Source organism: Daphnia pulicaria, chromosome 4, assembly GCF_021234035.1.
Source record: "Daphnia pulicaria isolate SC F1-1A chromosome 4, SC_F0-13Bv2, whole genome shotgun sequence".
In the NCBI taxonomy this organism is placed as follows: domain Eukaryota; kingdom Metazoa; phylum Arthropoda; class Branchiopoda; order Diplostraca; family Daphniidae; genus Daphnia; species Daphnia pulicaria.
In genome coordinates, this window is record NC_060916.1 from 10,969,784 (window position 1) to 10,983,780 (window position 13,997).

The following is a 13,997-nucleotide window of genomic DNA, read 5'->3' on the forward strand; positions in this document are numbered from 1 at the left end:
TTGATACTTGTACATAGCGCCTTCCACATCTTCCCCCTTTTTCTTTCATGGCTTGATTAGATCCCGTGAGCAGCACCACGTTTCGAATCATCTAGTTTGCATCTTACATATACCTTTCTTTGATAAGGGCGGACGTGTAGTCGCCAATTATTTACCGGCTCTTATCGGCGGTTAATTGGAGCGCGCGCGCCGTTGATGAAGACACGCCAATCTTTTCAAAAGCTTCGACACTTTATTTCGTATCGAAATTTTTGTGTTTTATAGGCCTTGATATCGATCGGCGTTATCGATTTTTAGATCAGTGTATTTTCGTCAATATAATAATCATCTTGGGGTATATAGTGGGGCTATTATAAGATGATTAAAACTCAATTCATAAATGAATTAGGCTAGTAAAAAGTCAGATAACGCACGTCATGATGGGTTCTTTCATTAATCCCATCATGTTTTCCTCATTGACGAATAAATGGCATTCCCGAAATGAAAGTAAGAAAAGTTTAAAAAAAAAAACGGAATGAAGAATAAGAAGGCTATGAGGAGGAAGGATGGTTACACGTCAGAGATGATTATAACTTTTGGCTATAGGTTTCTCCTCTGTGTAAACTGTGTAAACGTCCAGGGGTTGTTCCCTTTTTTTTTCTTTCTTTACTTTTGACCTGCTGTTTGGGTGTGGGAAACAATGGTTAATTTCACGTTAATACCTGTTCGTGACTCTCCGACTGGGTCTCGCCTCTTCTAGTTGTCCGTCCGTTGCATTTAAGATGTACAACCAACGAGCTCGGCTGCGTGCGCCGTGGCTGCTGGCAAAGAAGACGAACGAAAAAACTCAAAAGGGGCCCAACGACCACAAACACGGTCCATTTCAATGATGAAATGTATCAATAATAATCCAATTGGAACGAGGCTGTCATTAGAACGTCGTTGCCCGTCCATTACGCTTGATCGAATGCCGGCCGCAGAAACGCTCCGAGCCCATTTCGTGCTGCTATCCCTCCTCCTTCTCTCTCTCCTTCTCTCTCTCGCTCATTTATTTGTTTTTTTAATTCTCATTTCATATTTCTGATGTGTTGTTGTGTATATTCTTCATCATTCTCTTTGACTTTCAACATTCATTTTCTGCCGTGTGATGTCTGCACTCGCATGCAAATAGTGCGCGTTAGCGTGCGCGATTCGATGTCACGCCAATCCTGTACAACTTTTCGTGACTTACAACTCCTACGTTTGGCTGGGTCTGCATGTATATTGTGTGTCTTCTCCGGGACGGAACGGACGACGTCTATAGGCCCGTGCGTACAGAAAGTATAGAGTCATAAAATAAAATAAAAAAGGCAAAGAATAAGAAAAGGGACCCAGCAAAGAAAGATGGAATATGTTCACGGGCTCTAAGAGGAGGAGGAGGACCGGTAGGCGTGGCTCTCCTGATCGAGAGGGTTTCCCCCCCTCTCCACTTGTCTTATGGCGTTATTTTTTTTCTTCTTCTTTTTCTCTTCGGCGTAATTTATGGCTGTTGAATGCTGTGTACACACACAAGACAAACACTGCCGTTAATCTTCATCTTGCCTTTTTTCTATTCGTGCTTCATCATCACTGTATAGCGCCATAAGGAAGACTGGGGAACGTCGGGCGACCGAATTGCGTCACTCGTCGCTGAGTGGACTATTATACAGAAAAGTTTCACTAAAGAACTAACAGCGATGGATCACACCGCTAAACAGGCAAATTAATTATATCCGATTTAAAGCCGAATTTGTATTATTATACAATGTTAGCCACGATATAGAAAAGCTGTTGTGGTGTCATTCAGAATAAATGCCAGTTATACAGGTATATCGATTAATCTTTTTTGTTTTGTTTTTTCCTTTTACTTTTATTTCTTGTTTATGTGTTATGTTTTTTTGAAGCGACAGTTTGAAAAGGAGAGAAAAATTTCCCTGATTTCAATCAGCTCGTTCACTCGGCACCTTCAGCACGAAAAAACGATGGCCGCATATTTTCGTTCATCAGGTTTATTATTGCTCAATGCACAGGTTTCCCACCATCGGCATCTTATATAATATACCTAGCTAGTCGATTCTTCTGGAAATTTACAACCCATTTTTTTTTTCATGGAATATGCATACACGGAAATGTCCTGCGCGTTCGTATTTGATGCAATGCTGGGCTCCGTTCGTTACCGGACCGCTGGCCTATAGGCCCTGATTAAAACAATATATTAGACGATAGTTGGTTGTTGGCTGTGGCCTTTTCTCCGCATTATGTGTAAGTGTTTTTTTTTTCTCTTCTGGCGCTTGGATTTACTGTTGCCAGTCAACAAACAGGGTCAAGCGCATACCTTGCACCCAACTTTGTAATAGGCCTATAGGCACCGCGCTAACCGCTTTCTTAGAATCATAATCTATGCGCCATAATTATACCCGATGCAATTATTCAAGTTCATTAGTGAATTTCACGATCGAGCGCGTCGCAGCAGCAGCAGCCAGCATCAGGGTCCGGCAACGATTAATGAACTCCAAAGCTAATTATCAATTCTGTTTTTTTTTTCTCTTTTTATTACATAAACCCGCTCACTTCTGCAGGACTATGTGAATAAATATTCTTTCCTCACCCTCTCTCTTTTCCCTGCCAGCTCACCGCGTTCCACGAAATTTAGAAATGAATATTATTCTCCGTCTTTCTTTTTTTGTTAGTCGACCAGAGGTCCAGTGATTTCTCAGAGGTCCAGCCAACGGATCCAATTATCAGTGCTGCGACCTGATGAAAGACGCGTCCGCTTGTTTGCATGTTGTATACCTGTGTGTTACGCGCAACGCCTACACCATTCGGATTTATCCCGCCGCTTTTTTCTTCACCCGGTTATTCTTCTCTCTCTTTTTTTTATCCCGAGAAAATAAAACGAATGGAAAGCACGTCTATACAGCGCCCAGTCTACGAAAGAATAACGAAAAAATAATATAGAAAAGAGAAACGGGAAAAAAAAGAAAGAAAATGAGGAATATAAGAGAGGTATAACAATGAGCAGCAGCGCACCTGCCTTGAATCCGTAATGAGGAGAGACGACTTGACATATAAGTCACTCGCGTATGCTATAGAGTGTACGCACACACGAAGGACCAGCCACTTGCAACGCCAGCACTTGCAGTCTCCAATAAAAACCTGCTGCCATATACCGAATAATGTATAGATATAAAAATACTTGCTTCATAACGAGCTGCAAAAATGGCCGGGACGGAAAAGAAAAACAAAAAGTAATACTATTATAACGCACGGGGAAAAAAAATTAGAAAAAGAAACCAAAAATCTCATTTTCTTATTTTTCTTTTTAACCTCTACTATACCGTGAGCAGCAGCAGCAGCGGCAGCATCCTGTGCGCAGGACGGAATAAATACACAAGGCCAGCAGCAGGAGCAGCCGCAGAGCTGCACAACACACCTCCAATAAATAAAGAATTTAACAGCTATATAGCGCGCGTACGCGGCATACCATCAACGGCGGGGGGAAAAGAAGTTGTTCATATTAATCGCCTAGTTTGTTGTGTGCGCGTTTTTTCCTTTCCTACCCGCGCGCCTGGCGTTTTCTTTTTAGGAAAATCTATTCTTTTATGTTAGATATGCTCCCAGGTCGCGTCGCCAAAGGATTACAATGGATATGAGCGGGAGAGCACAGATGGGCTGCATGCGCCTACAGTCTATTACCTGCTGGCCCTCTAATGAATGGCTAAATTATGCCTCCACTTTGAAAAAAAAAGAACAAAACGCTCATAGTTTCTGGCCAACAGAGTACAGATTATAGCTTAGAGTATTACTAGAACTATATGCCGAGATGTACAAGATTATATTTTGTTTCACTCTCGATTTCGATTCCGGCAATTATCGGATCGATCGAAACCCATCAGAGCGTGTGACGAGTTCTCTTTGGCTGTGTCACACTTGCTCGCATCATCCCGGTCGTGTGTTTATCAGCGACTGTCATCCTCTGTATACGTATATGATTGCATTGGCCAACTGTCAACGGGACTCGAAAAGGTCCTCTGGAATGTTAGCAATGCACATGGAGAGAGGGGCCAATTAAACTGTCGGGCGTATTTTTTTATTTTTTTCGAATCTGGTTTGGAAAGAAAAAAGAGAGAGACACACACAAAAAAAGAATAACACTACAAACAAGAAAAGAACAGCGAGAAAAATATACTATATCTATATATAAATATATAAGAAATCAAATGGTACGAGTGGCATTGTTATCCTGAATGTTTGTTTGTTGTTTGCCCCCTTCTCCATTCTTATACACAGCCCATGATAAATCTTTTCTGTTCTTTTCTTTCCTTTTTTTGCCCTTTCTCTGTCGTCTATTGTTGAATGGTGAACAGACACATATAAGCCGGCCAAGAATTCCGTCCGCCAGCATGTGTGTATGAGTGTATCTATTCTAAGGAGAAAAGTGTGTGTGTATATATGTATATTTATTTATATGTGTCGGGGAGAAGTGTCCGTCTTTTTCGCCCCGGTCCGAAACCGATAGACGGCGATAGATTTCTTTTCAGTTTTCGTGACCGTTGTGAAACGGAAAATGCGGGAATATACACACAGATGAAAATAGCCGGACACCCCGCCCAACACGCACACACACGTATGCAAACACAGACGAGAAAACACAGCACAAAAGCCGGGCTGGCCCGTCCATATTATCATTTCTTCATATTCTATATATCTATCTCTCTTTTCGTTCTTTCTCTCCTTTTTTTCAGTTTCTCACACTGGTTCGTTTCCTCACCACCACCAAAGGTGATCGGAGCATTCCACCACCATCTTTTGATATGCAAATCAATTGGTTAAAAAAAAAAGAAAAGAAAAAAAAAAAAAAAGGAGAAATAACCCAAAAATGATACGTTCGCCCCTTTTCACCTCACGGTCAAATGTATCGGAGCAACAGTATATAGATGACTCTGCTGAAAATATCTGTGTACACTTATATTTGACAGACGGGAAAACTTGTTTTCTTATATTTTTCTATATGAGAATAATCAACTTTTGCGGTGAAAAAGATTCGTCCATTTCCATTATACCAATATATAAGTTGAGCAAACAAGTGGCCACGTAAAAAAAGGGGAGAAAACCGAAAAGAAAAGAAACAAATAAAAAGCAATGGGGAAAGAAAAAAGATGATTACAAAACAATGCTATTTGATGATGATGGGCACACACACACTCTACCCAGCGGGGTATATGCCGTTTAGTGGGCGTACCGCCCGGCCGAGAAAAAGAAGAAAATGGTCAGTTCGTTATGTTTTTTCCTCCTTCTATCCCTTATAGCATCCAGGAGGACTCTCGTCTATACTCTACCCCCAGCATTGGAGAGGTGATGCAGAAGAGGTCAAGCGGTTTTTTTCTTTTTTTTTCAGGAAAACCTTGTTAGCCGGTCGCAACGTGTGATTAAGAGCAATTCATCATCGGCGACGCCGCGCGCCCATCAACTCGAGCTAGCGCCCCAGCGCCGGCCATGTTCAACAGTGTTCCAGCACCTCTAGTACTACACACAGTAACGGGGGCGCCGGGGCTTCTATGTAGGCGAATTATGGCCGCATGCAAAAAAAGGAAACCTAAAAAATGTATTTATTCTCTCTCTTGTATGGTCTATAGTGGTAAATAGACTGTGCTGTGTACAATATAACCCGCGTAGTGCTGGGCTATAGGCTCTGCAACTGCAATCATATCCTGCGTGTTCATCTGTTTGTTGAGTCGGAGCGAAAGCGGCCGCGACTAATGAGGCGGCAGGTTAACATGGAATGGAGGGGATGCGCTCAATCCAATCATGCGCCGATATGATGTTTGTATATAGAAGCGCGCTGGCCCTTTTTTTTTTCTTTACCACACAGCACTGACCTGCTGGGCGGCAGCCGCGCACATTTATTTCTTTTTCCATCATTTTTTCTTTTTTTTTCCCTCTTTCTAGTTTGAATAATATTCGCTTTCCAAATTCTCCAGGTAATTTGGCACCTGCCCTTTATTTTTATTTTTGTGTTATACCAGTTTTATCCATCCGAAAACATTCATAATTTTACCTTGTTAGTTTTTCCCCGAGTTGAAAAAGAAAAGAATCCAAATGAGAAAATCGTTGCAGCATTGCGACTTGGGTTTTGTTATTGTCCCAAGAATTTTAACTGAATGCCGTTTGAAAAAAAAAGTCCAAATCCAATGAGAAAACCCAAAACAGTTGCAGCAGCAGCACTCTATGTGACTTGTGTTTTGTTATTGTCGTGTTTTACAAGCGAAAGATCACCAAAAGTCGTCTGTATAGGCACCAGCAGGCAGGTTTTTATATGCGCGACGAGAGAGTTTCAACTTTGCAGCGTTACATGTTTATACCAGCGCGGAGACATCATAAACGGCGGGCTGCCCACGCATTCCAGGCGGCCGGAATTCTTTCCGAGCTGAGCGCTCTATAGCAGCAGCTAGCTAGCGCACTTATCCGAAATGATGATTCATCAGCGATGGTTAAGCGGAGGGGGGAATTAATGACGTACTATAAAAATAAAAACCCGGAATGATGGATGGTTTTGGCCTGTTGGGGGGGGATATCTACACACTAGACACATATTATTGGCAAAATGTCGCCCCTTCTCACCTCCCCCCAGCGCCCATATAGAAGCAGAAACGACAATAATAACTGCGCAGCCAAAACGTCTTTGAGGGGGCCCAGAAGGACAACAGCGTGCAGTCTTCAAGTAGCAATAAAATAAAACGGAAAACATAGAGAGAAAGGTATTTTTTTTTGTCTGCTCTTCTGTGCGTTTTTAATGGAAATTCCGCAGCGAAATAAAGAGCCAAAATGTTTTATTTTTTCTTTCGAAATCAAAACACACACAGCGCGAGAAGGGCTAAGAAAGAAAGAAGGAGAAAGGGACGGAGCAGACCTCTGGCCGAGCTTGTCTAGCTGCTGCCTACCTTATAGGTAGCCTCGGCAGCTATCTAGGAGCCATAGGAGCACGGGGGTGGGCTGGAACAACGGGAGGTTCTAATATACATGTGCTACGTATTTCAGACTTTTCTCTCTCTCCCTCTTGTTTCGCCCCGTGTTGTTGTTGTTGGACCGATGGAACGTACATACAGAAAATGGGAGGCTAAAGACAGAAAAAAAGGGGGGTACGCTGCCCTTTCGTTTACCGTGTATAGTAGTTGTAGGGGGTTGGCGTGTTGGGCCCATCTTTTCTCACGCCCTTAACCTTAATTGACCGGTCGCTCCGGTGATGGAAGTCCGTTTTCGTGTCGATGTGCCTCTCTCTCTCTCTCTTAAAAACAAAAAAAAAATCGACTCCAACCAAGAACCTTGTAACCTATGTGTGTGTGTCTGTCTATATGTGCCTTATACGGTTGACGCTCAGCTACGTATATTCCTTTTGATGGCTTCCCTATCAGCGGGAGTCGGGGGCTACTCTCTCTGTCTTTTTCTTCTCTTTTTTCCTTTACTACTACCTACTTTTTTTGACATTTCGTGGACATTTTTCCCTTTTTTTTTTCCTTCTCTTTTCTCTTGTCTTTTCGCCTTATTTCTTGTCGTCTTGTTGGCTGCCTCGTATCTTATTCTCTCTCTCCCATTTTGATTTGTGTGTCGTTATTTCTGTTTACCGTCTTCTTCAAATATGATGTTTTTCGAATGTTATGTTACTGGTTTCTGTATTTTTTTTTTCTTCTTCTCCCAAGATTTTTTATTATTTTTCCATCGGACTTGTCGGTGGGTTCCTTGGCTCACCTCATCAGTCAGTTTTTCGGATGGCTGACTCCGCCTGCGCGACACACGCTCCATCCCCCCTTCGCTTGTCCAACAATCCGTCTCCTCCTCCGCTTGTCCAGCACGGCAGGATACATGAATGGTTACACGTTGTGTTTAATTTTTTTTTCATTTTAAGAACTTTTTATTTTTTTTTTCTCATCACTTCAATTTATTCTGTCCATAATTCTTTGTGAAACGATTACTCTGTGATTTTCATCTCTACTTAAGAAAAAAAAAGAAAATTTCCGGGGATGTTTTTGTTTGTTTTTGGGAGCTCAACTATGCGATTATTTTATACATTTCATTCTGATCATCGTAATCAAAATTGAGGAATTTCTGATGCCGGATTTTTCTTTCTCAACACGTTTCTCACGAACGATGTTGATTGACCTGATATTATTTTTCCTGTTTATTCCCTCCGTAGATTTATTGCATACCAACGCGCTATGCTTTATGTTTACTGCAAAGGAGATGTGCGCGTCCGAAAACCGCGGGATTTCGATTGAGGCTAGAAAAAGGAAGACAAAATAGCCAAACCTAAATAAAAACATTCTCGGAGCGTCGTTATATCCTTCTATTACGCCAGCAGCTTCTTCCAGCCGGGAAAAATAAGGAAACGATTGGTTATATATGTATATACGGGGAGGCAATAATAAGACACCCTTAATGTATTAGAGTCCCAATCAACGTCACAGTGGTGGGCTTCGCTCGTTACAAATAACGCCTATTTTCGAAGCCTCGTATTTTTTTTTCGGATGATGCAAATCACTTCTCAATATGGGATACTCACCCCTTCTATAGTGTCGATCGGAACCGTATGTTATATGTACCATCGGTCGTTTAACTCCCCACGATCGTGTTGGAAAATACGACCCAAACTGTCGGGACCTCTGGACCGAACGGGGGCCCACCTGCCTAGCCTTTGGTCTACTACACACAAGATGATTATTACTATACACAGCATCGTCCATTATTTCATTTCTTTTTGGGCTGTTGTACATATTATCCCGTTTTTTTTAATTTTTGGTAAAGTTTCATGGCGGCGCCGAATAATAAAACTGATGGGGTCTCACGGCCACCCAATCGGTCTGCATCTTATTACCGGATGACGCATTCCACGCACGATAGAGTTGTGACAGGCACATATGTACAGCCCCCCCCCCCCCTCACTCTAATCGAAATGAATCAAGTTCAAGTTGAAACAAGAGAATGGCGAGAAAAAGATTTATTGCAAAATCTAAGTTGGATGAGACGCGCGCGTGTCTTGATTACCGAGGCCGATTGGCCAACAACTGGCGCGAGATTTTTTTTTTTCAAATTTACGGCAAGTATAGAAGAAAAAAAAATGAATTACTACGCAGCATGAATCCGCCATAGTCATGATTTGAAAAAGAATTTTTTAAAAAATTGGACGGCGCCATAGGTTGGAAAAATATTTATTTCATTCACGTATACTCACGAAATGTAACACAACACAAAAAAAGGGAAGCTAAATAAAATTCAAAAATAGAAATAACCAAAATTATGCGCACACAGTAGATTTGGACGAATGGACGGGGCGAGAATAAATTGGGCACGATAATCGATAGATAATTAGATATCTTTTCAACTTTGGTAACACAGCCACAACACACACTCAAAAAAAAAGGCCAAGTCGTGCTAGAGAGCGCTGCTCTTGACGCTCCGAACAGCACACGAGAAATATAAGACGATGATGCGGTTATCGCCATTAAAGTGAATGAGACATCAGATTTCCCTCTATTACTTGCTTTGTGTCTAGCTTGTGTGTGTGTATATACACGTACTATTCTCCGTTTTTATTATAATACCATTTTATCATCTTTCCTGGCCATTTTAGGCTCGTCCGTTCAAAAAGGTTGTGTTTTGATCGGGACTGACGATAATGGCCGAGGAAAAAGTAACACAACAACGCCACTATAACAAATAATACATTAACAAGGACTCTATAGCGCATGCCTGTCTGCGAAATTCGGTAGGAGGAGGATCAATCGAGTTAATTGAGCACGACTAAAGAGGAGGAGTGAATCGGAGAATTGACGCATCCGTGTCGACGGGTACGCGCGCGTCATATTTTGGGAACACAAACAGACTGCTGCTGCTGCTGCTACTTTTGTATAGTGGCCCATAATATGTAGTGAGTAGTAGGGCCATCAGCGGGATGTTAATAATCAAAAAGAAGAGGCCGGCGTGGTGCTAAATGCTGTGAATGGATGGGCGCAAAACGACGTCGACACTATGGCGTCTGGCGCACTTGTTTGGACACTGGCGCACTTGTTTGGACACTGGCGTCGTGTTGTCATCTCGTGCCGGTCGAAAATAGACTATACACAATTCCGTTCTATATTCTATCTGAATTTCTTCGCTAAACACAAAGTGGAGAAATGAATTTGAGATGGACTCAAAGAGGTGGAATAGAAAAGGAAAAAGGAAAATGGAAAAATGATAAAGGAAAGAATAAGAAGGGCGAAAAATTTTGTTTAAAAAAAGCCCCCGCAACAAGTCATAACGAGGGCCAGTGTGTTATTCTTGTTTAGCTGTATACACTTGCTGATGGCGCCACAGTGTTTGTTTGGAAACAAATGGCCGGGACCCGAAGAGCTCAGCACAAGGAGACACAGCGGACGGACGGACGGAGACGGGCTATAACCAGCAGCAGTCAGCACCTATTGAAAAGAAATGATGAAAAGAGTGTAGAGGACGAGACAAGTAAAGATACGAGGAGGGAAAAAGGGGGAGCACTTCGTGTCGAATTTCCTCTGCCGCTGCTGCTGCTGTATGGTCGACATGCGATAAGAAAAGAAGAACAAGTAGATGAAGATGAAGCCGAGAAGAAATGACGGCGTCGGTGCGCTGCTGTGCACTACCACCAAATAAAAGAAAGCCAAAAGGGGAAAAAATTGCTGGCGCCGTCTTCAATAACAACCGCGACTCTCAATTTACTTTTTTTTCTTTCTGAGATTCTGTGCCCGTCGTCTACCCTCGGAGATAACGCACACGCACGTGACGATTATTTTTTTTTAAGGACAATTTTATTAAATTTGTCCAAATTATAATGCATTTTATAGAATTACATCGCGATAAAAACTAATGAATGGTTAAAAAAGAAGAGAAAGAACAAACTAACTGGAAATTTTTAATTTCTTTGAAAATCTTCCTACAATTTTATCTCATTACTCTGATACTTTGTCTCCACTCCTAATTTTATCGATTAAATGTTAAGCGCAATAAGGTGGATTGAAGAAATGCGCAGTAACCGATTTACCGCGATCTTGGCGTCGGTTCAGCACCAAATAAAGAAGAGATTTCAAGATTGTGGCGCCGTCTTCAATACACACCAACCCAACCGGCCCTCAATACAATTTCCCTCTTTTTCTTTCTTGTATTGAACTTTTGAACGTCGTCGCCGTCTACCCGCAGAGATAACGCACTCGCTCTTGACGGTGACAATTCCTCTCGTTTCCAAACAGTACCAGCACCAGCGCTTTTCTTGCTGGCGAGTAATACATGGCGACATCTCGTCTTTTCTATTTTTATATGTCGCCCATATTGTATACGTTTGGACGGCGGGCGCCTTGTGTTGCGTTGGATTTGCTTGTCAGAAGACGGCCAAGAAGGGGGGGGGGGGGGGAGAACGGGAGTGCGATGACATTCAATCTGTCGCCGAAAAAAGTTGAAGAAAGTTTCTTTGAAGAATAACAACTTCCGCTTCCATTCTTCTTCTTCTTTCCCTTGTTTCCTCTGCGCCCAAGTTGGGAACTCGAAAAATTTATAAGATAAGCCGCATCGCGATTGAGTTTCGCTCAACAAAACAGGTCATTAAAGATTACGGGAATGTATATTCTATACAATTCGAACCTGTACATTTGTTATCTGCTATCTCGCTCATTCATCGCCAAATTGTGTCAGATTCCGCTCTGTCTGTAAATACAACACAGAGCACAGCCCAGACCGTACGGGGTGTGTGGGAGTTTATCAAACCGCGCGCCGCTTTAGTCTGTTGGGCCCTACAAGGTGTGAATAAATGTGTAACAACTGCTTTCCATTTCCAACACCATTTCGACGTCGATTAGAATCTCGGGGAAAAAAGCAACTCTCGTAACTCTCATTCCTTTGAATGTCGACGAAGGAGCCGCGAGATGACGCGCAGTGGGACCCGACCCAAAAGAGAGAAAAGATCTCTAAGCGCGCCGGGTTCTTTTTCAAAATTTTTATTTTGGTATTTTCCACCAAATCAGTTTATAACATCTCCATTTCGATTTCTTGTCTCCATCACTTCATTTTTCTTCTTCTCAAATCTAAATCAAAATAAGGGAGAGAGCGGATTATATCGACGCTGTCGCGCTCCGTGTTGTGGGTTTGTGTGTGTGTGTCGGACCTCTATATCGGATCGGAAAATAAGAAAAGAAACGCAGCAAACAATGGAACTGTGCGCCGCAAGCCGCGCACTAACAACAACAACAGCAACAACAATGTCGAAAAAGGGCGAGAAAATGTATCATAATGGCACCGGGTGACAGGTTGGTGCTCGCGGTGCTGTATACATCTCCTGCTGAACATAAGTAATGTCTCGCCAAATAATGGACTGTGCATTGTGTGAAATAACTGGAAGACCCTTTGCATTTTACAAAAGCCAAAGTGAACCCGAACTTCTTTATTTTTCCTTTCTTCCTCCCTTTTGGTTACAATAAAGGTTTTTCGGAGAAAACACAGCGGTCGTGTTCCATTCGATTTATATATATAGTACCAGCAACCCACAAAAACAGCCACAACGCACAAGTGGGGAAAATATGTAAGAAAAGAAAAGGGAAGAATATAAAAGCGGACGACATTTACATTTGAATGGCATATATTCCTCCTCGAAGACGTCGAAGACCTGTTGCTCGATGGCACTTGAGGAATCACCTTCTTATGGTAGATATTCATGTGTGGAGAATAAGGATATCTACATACACTAGACGTTCGAGGGTTTTTATAGACACATTTTCTTTGTGGAGAAAACAGGCGCCTCTCTGACGTATTGTCAACTTGGCTTACATAATGCACGGCCGACTCTTTATTATTTCCCTTCTGAATGGTGCACCGTTTCGCTGCTGCTTTTCTTTTATTATTCCAAATGTGTCGTATGATGTATTATTGTTGCTATTGGAATTCTTTTCGTTCCTTTTTCTTTGCACAGCCCTCGACGAGTAATGAACTGTCGGTGTGTCCGCACAACATCGGCCCATCTCCATTTTCTCTCCCAAACCCAATGGAACTATACACGCAGTGCCGTGTAATGTGAGAGCGGCTCTCTACATAATCATGCGGCACGGGGACAAGTGTATTTACATCGTCATTGTCGCATTGCATACTATGTGGCACCATCGATTCTTTATCCCCCCCGAGTTTGTTTTTTTTTGGTCACAATAAGCCCGTGACTCACGTCTGCGAGAGCTTGGAAAACTTCCATTATCGAGAGGTTTGCTGGGCGATGGCATGTTTGGATAGCGGCTATGAGCTGAGCTATGGCGTCGTTGATGGTGTCAACTGTCGCCGTTTCACTCGTTCAAGTACTCTCTCTATACACGGAGATGTATACTATACGAACATCAGCATCAGCCCTGAACATTTTAAAGTCACACACACAATCGGTTATCTGATTTTTTGGCTCTTTTGTATGCTAACAAAGCGACAAGCGGACTTGCAGGTGCAGACGTATATTCATTCCGTATTCAAATTGTTGCTTTTAAATGAGAAGAACGGAGAAGAAGAAGTATGAATGAATTAGATTGTAACTGTATATTTAGGTGGGACAACTGCAGCAACATGTCGGAATGTCGTAACATATTAAATTGGTTCGTCAGCTGATCCAGAATGACGAATGATTCTCTTCTAACGAGACTACTTTTTTAAAAAGTCAAACAGGTGGCATCGCCCCTTTTCTTCTGGCATTTGCATAATAAGTCGAGTTTCTTATATTATTAATATGCAACCTACTAATAAGTTATTAGATTTTGTCGCAGCTGTTGAAATATCAAAATGTAATAATAGCATTCGAAGAATAGAAACCAAAAACCGATATACATGCGGGCTTATAAATTAATAACGTCGACGTGTAAGAATGACCATTGCTATTCACGCAGAATATGTATTGATCTATAATGCAATGCTATACGTGAATAAGTTCGTGCTGTTATGTACTGCTGCCACTCTGCATCTGTGGGGCATGGCAT